This window comes from Galeopterus variegatus, unplaced genomic scaffold, assembly GCF_000696425.1.
Source record: "Galeopterus variegatus unplaced genomic scaffold, G_variegatus-3.0.2 Scaffold46080, whole genome shotgun sequence".
NCBI lineage: Eukaryota > Metazoa > Chordata > Mammalia > Dermoptera > Cynocephalidae > Galeopterus > Galeopterus variegatus.
Genome location: NW_007772191.1, coordinates 293 through 4985, shown reverse-complemented (window position 1 = coordinate 4985; position 4693 = coordinate 293). Strand labels below are relative to the sequence as shown.

General features: G+C 41.7%; 1 pseudogene; it reads left to right on the top strand.

The window, feature by feature from the left end:
* Positions 1 to 2601: 2601 nt before the first annotated feature.
* LOC103584172 lies at positions 2602 to 4389 on the top strand (annotated as a pseudogene).
* The last annotated feature ends 304 nt before the right edge of the window (positions 4390 to 4693 follow it).

Here is a 4693-nt window from a genome sequence, read left to right as displayed (position 1 = left end):
ACGCCAAGGGTTGCAATCCCGTTGCCGGTCCCCAGTCCGGTACGGGGGCTACACTGAGGGTTGCGATCCATTGCCGGACACGGAAAAAGACAAAAGACAAAAAAAAAAAAAAGAAAGAAACTGCCCAGAGGCTAAACCACTGCATCTCCACAGAAAGATCTCTACAATGAAAACTATAAAACACTGAGGGAAGAAATTGAAGAGGACACAAAGAAATGGAAAGATATTCCATATTTGTGGATTGGGAAAATTAATGTTGTGAAAATGACCACACTACCAAAAATGATCTATAGACTCAGTGCAATCCATCTCAAAATACCAATGACATTATTCACAGAAATTTTTTTTAAATCCTAAAATTTGTAGAGAACCACAAAAAAACCCAAATAGCCAAAGCCAGCCTGAGCAAAAAGAACAATGCTGGAGTCACCATACTACCTGACTTCAAAATAAACTACAAAGCTACAGTAACCAAAACAGCATGGTACTGGCATAAAAACAGATACATGGACCAATGGAACAGAATAGAAAATCCAGAAATAAAGACATATATTTATAACCAACTGATTTTTGATAAAGGAGCCAAAAGTATTCATTGGTGTAAGGACAGTCTCTTTAATAAATGGTGCTGGAAAAACAAGATAGCCACATGCAGGAGAATGAGCTCAGTGCCTCAGGCCACTGGCACCGAGCTGACGGGGCAATTGCCCCCTGGGGAATTGCTGTCTTGTCTGAGAAGCTGCTTGCCTGAGCTGAGCAGCTGCACATCCCAGGACTGAGCTGATGTAGTACCTCCCAGGGAATCAGAGCACTAGCTGAGCTGAGACACCCTGCCCTCAGGGATGGACAGCTCTAGTGCTCTATCTCTCACCATATACAAAAGTAAACTCAAAATGGATTAAAAACTTAAGTGTAAAAACCCCAAATCGTTAAACTACTGGAAGAAAAAACACAGGGGAAATGCTTCAGGACCTTAGGTTGGGCAAAGACTTTATGAAGAGGATCTCAAAAGCATAGACAACAAAAGCAAAAATAGACAAATGAGATTATATTAAACTAAAATGCTCTTCACAGCAAACAATCAACAGAGTGAAGAGACAACCTGCAGAATGGGAGAAAATATTTGCAAACTATGCATCTGACAAGGGATTTATATTCAGAATATACAAGGAGCTCAACTCAATAGCAAGAAAATAAGTAATCTGATCAAAAAATGGGCAAATGAGCTAAACAGACATTTCTCAAAAGAAGACATGCAAATGGACAACAGGTATATGAAAAAAATGCTCAACATCACTAATCAACCCAAATGTCCATCAACAGATCATATATACACAATGGAATACTATTTAGCCATAAAAAAGTGTGGGGGCTCAGGGGCAGCGGGCCCCAAACCTCCCAGTAGCCCCATTTATCCCTCCGCCACGGGATGAACAAGAGAGGGAATGAGTAGGATTACTCCTGCCACCCTAGTGGCCAGGAGAGCCCGGGAGGAAGGTGAGGATGCCGCCTGCCTATTCAGCCCCACAGAGAGACACTCAGACACGGCAGGGGTTCATCAAGCAGTTCCGTTTATTTCCACACAAGCACCTGCTTTTATAAGCATATGGCAAGGGCATTTCCTAACTTCAACCTGTCATCTTAAAGGTCATTTGAACATGCATCTTGCTGTAATGCTTTGCTATTGCAATCACGCCGTGAGCACGAGCGTGGAAATTTCTTTTATCCAATAATTTTAAACTATGTCTTTCCTTGGCCACTCCCTGTCCAGGCGAATGTTTTCAACAGATTACATACGTGTATGTGGGTGGGGTCGTGGCTAGTTCTTTGCCCCGGGAGGAGGTGTGTGGCCTCAACGCCCCAACAAAAAAGAATGAAATCCTCTCATTTGCAGCAACATGGATCAGCTTGGAAGGCATTATGTTAAGTGAAGTAAGCCAGGGACAGAAAGAAATACTGCATGTTCTTACTCATATGTGGAAGCTAAGAAAGTTGATCACATAGAAGTAAAGTAGAATGGCAGTTAACAGAGGCTGGAAAGGGTAGGGGGAGGGAGGAATAGTGACAGGTTGGTTAATGGATACAAAAGTACAGCTAGATAGGAAGAATAATATCTGGTGTTCTATAGCACTGTAGGGTGAATATAATTAACAACTATTTATTGTGTAATTTTAATTAGGTAGAAGAGAGGATTTTGAATGTTTTCAACACAAAGAAATGAGAAATGTTTGAGTTAATGAAAAAAATAATCAATTATTATTCAGGGGATGAGGGAGGATTTCAGGGGATGAGGGAGGAAGGTTGGGATGAATAGGTGGAGCACAGAGGATTTTTAGGGCAGCAAAACTATTCTGTATAATACTGTAATGGTGAATACATGACGTTATGCATTGGGCAAAACCCATAGAATTGTACAATACAAAGAGGGAACCCTAGTGGAGACTTAATAATAATATATCAATATTGATTCATAATTGTAACAAATGCATCACATGAATGTAACATGTGAATAAAAGGAGAAACTGTATATATGTGCAGGAGAAGGGTATCTGTACTCTCTGCTCAATTTCGCTGTAAAACTAAAACGGCTATAAAAATAAGGAAAAAAGAGCAAAAACTGAAAACAAACGGGAGTCTAAAGAAGAAGGCGCCAGGCTCCTGAAGCAACAGAAAACAGCCTGTTGAAGTCAGACAATGAGGAGGATGACAGTGAAGTTGCCGGCCTGCCCATGGGACTGGCAGGAGTTTTAGAAGATACTTCATTTGCTTCTCCTACTAATCTTGTCAATGAAAACACTTCGGGGTTTTTGTTTGTTTGTTTGTTTGATTTTAAAGATGACCGGTAAGGGGATCTTAACCCTTGACTTAGTGTTGTCAGCCCCACGCTCAGCCAGTGAACCAATCGGCCATCCCTATATGGGATCCGAACCTGTGGTCTTGGTGTTATCAGCACCGCACTCTCCCGAGTGAGCCACAGGCCGGCCCCTCAATGAAAACACTTTGAAGGCAATAAAAGAAATGGGGTTGACGAACAGACTGTCATTCAACATAAAAGTGTCAGATCAGTTCTGGAAGGCAGGGATTTTTCAGCATCTGTCAAAACCAGTAGTGGCAAAACCCTGGCTTTTCTCATCTCTGAGGTTGAACTCATTGTTAATGTTCATGCTCAGGAATGCAACAGGGGTCCTTATTCTTTCTCCTACTACAGAACTGACTATATGGACTTTCGGTGTTACTTGAGGACCTAATGACTTACCATATTCACACATATGGGTCAAAAATGAGAGGCAATAATATATCTGTTAAAGCACAGAAAAAAAACTCGCAAATGAAATCAGTATCACTGTAGCCACACCAGACCTACTCCTGGACCATATGCAGAATACCCCAGAGTTTATGTATAAAAACCTGTAGTGTCTGGTTATTGATGAGGGTGATTGTATTTTGGATATTGAGTTTGAAGAATGACTAAAGCAAATTATTAAACTCCTGCCAACATGTGGACAGACCATGCTCTTTTCGGCCACACAAACTTGAAGTTGAAGAACTGGCAAGAATTTCTTTGAAAAAGGAACCATTGTATGTTGGTGTTGATGATGATAAATTTACTTAATGCAACAGTGGATGGTCTTGATCCATATGCTGTTTGTCTCTCTGAAATGAGATTCCTTCTGCTCATGACAGTCCTTAAAAAGAACCGAAAGCAGAAACCTATGATCTTTTCATCACATAAGTCCATGAAATGCCACTGTGAGTTGCTGAACTACATTGATGGCCATTGTCTTGGCCATTCACAGAAGGCAGAAACAAATAAGTGCACAACCATATTCTTCCAGTTCTGCAATGCAGATTCAGGGATATCGTTGTTTACAGAGGTGGCAGTGAGAGGGCCGGATATTTCTGAAATGAGCTGGATTGTTTAGTCTGACCCTCCAGATGAACTTAAGGACTATATTGATCATGTGGTAGAACAGCCAGAGGCCTAAGTGGGAGAAGGCATGCCTTGCCCATTCTGCCTTCAGAAGAATCGGGCTTCCTTTGTTACTTGAAGCAATCCAAGGTTCCATAAATCAAATTTGACTTTTCCTGGTCTAAAATTTCTGACACTCAGTCTCAGCTTGAAAAATTGATAGCAAAGAACTACTTTCTTCATAAATCAACCCAGGAAGCATATTAGCATATTATGTCATACATACGAGTATATAATTCCCATTCTCAAATCTTTAATGTTAATAACTTAAATTTCCCTCAAGTTGCTTTGTCATTTGGTTTCAAGGTGCCTCTTTTGTTGATCTGAATATGAACAGTAATGGAGGCAAGCATAAAAAGAGAGGAGGAGGCAGTGAATTCAGCTACCCAACCGAGAACTCCCACCGAGGAAATGTCTAGTGGAGCCAGGATGGCAGGACTGCCACCAGGAGCCCAGAACTGTGGGGCTGCTGGCAGTGTGCAGTGCCAGCCTGGAAAAGCTGCAGGTACCAGGGCAGCTCAATGGCCTGCACTTGGTGGAGCTGTAGGAGCGAGGTTGCCCAACACTTTAGGGGTCCAGGTGCCCCACTGTGCTTAACATTTGCTTGGTTTGGGTTTTGGATTTGTTTGGGGCCTGTTTTTCCTTTCTATTCCTCCCTTCTGGAATGGTAATGTGTACCCAATGTCTGTCCCACTGTATGTTGGAAGTAGAAAAACTTGTTTT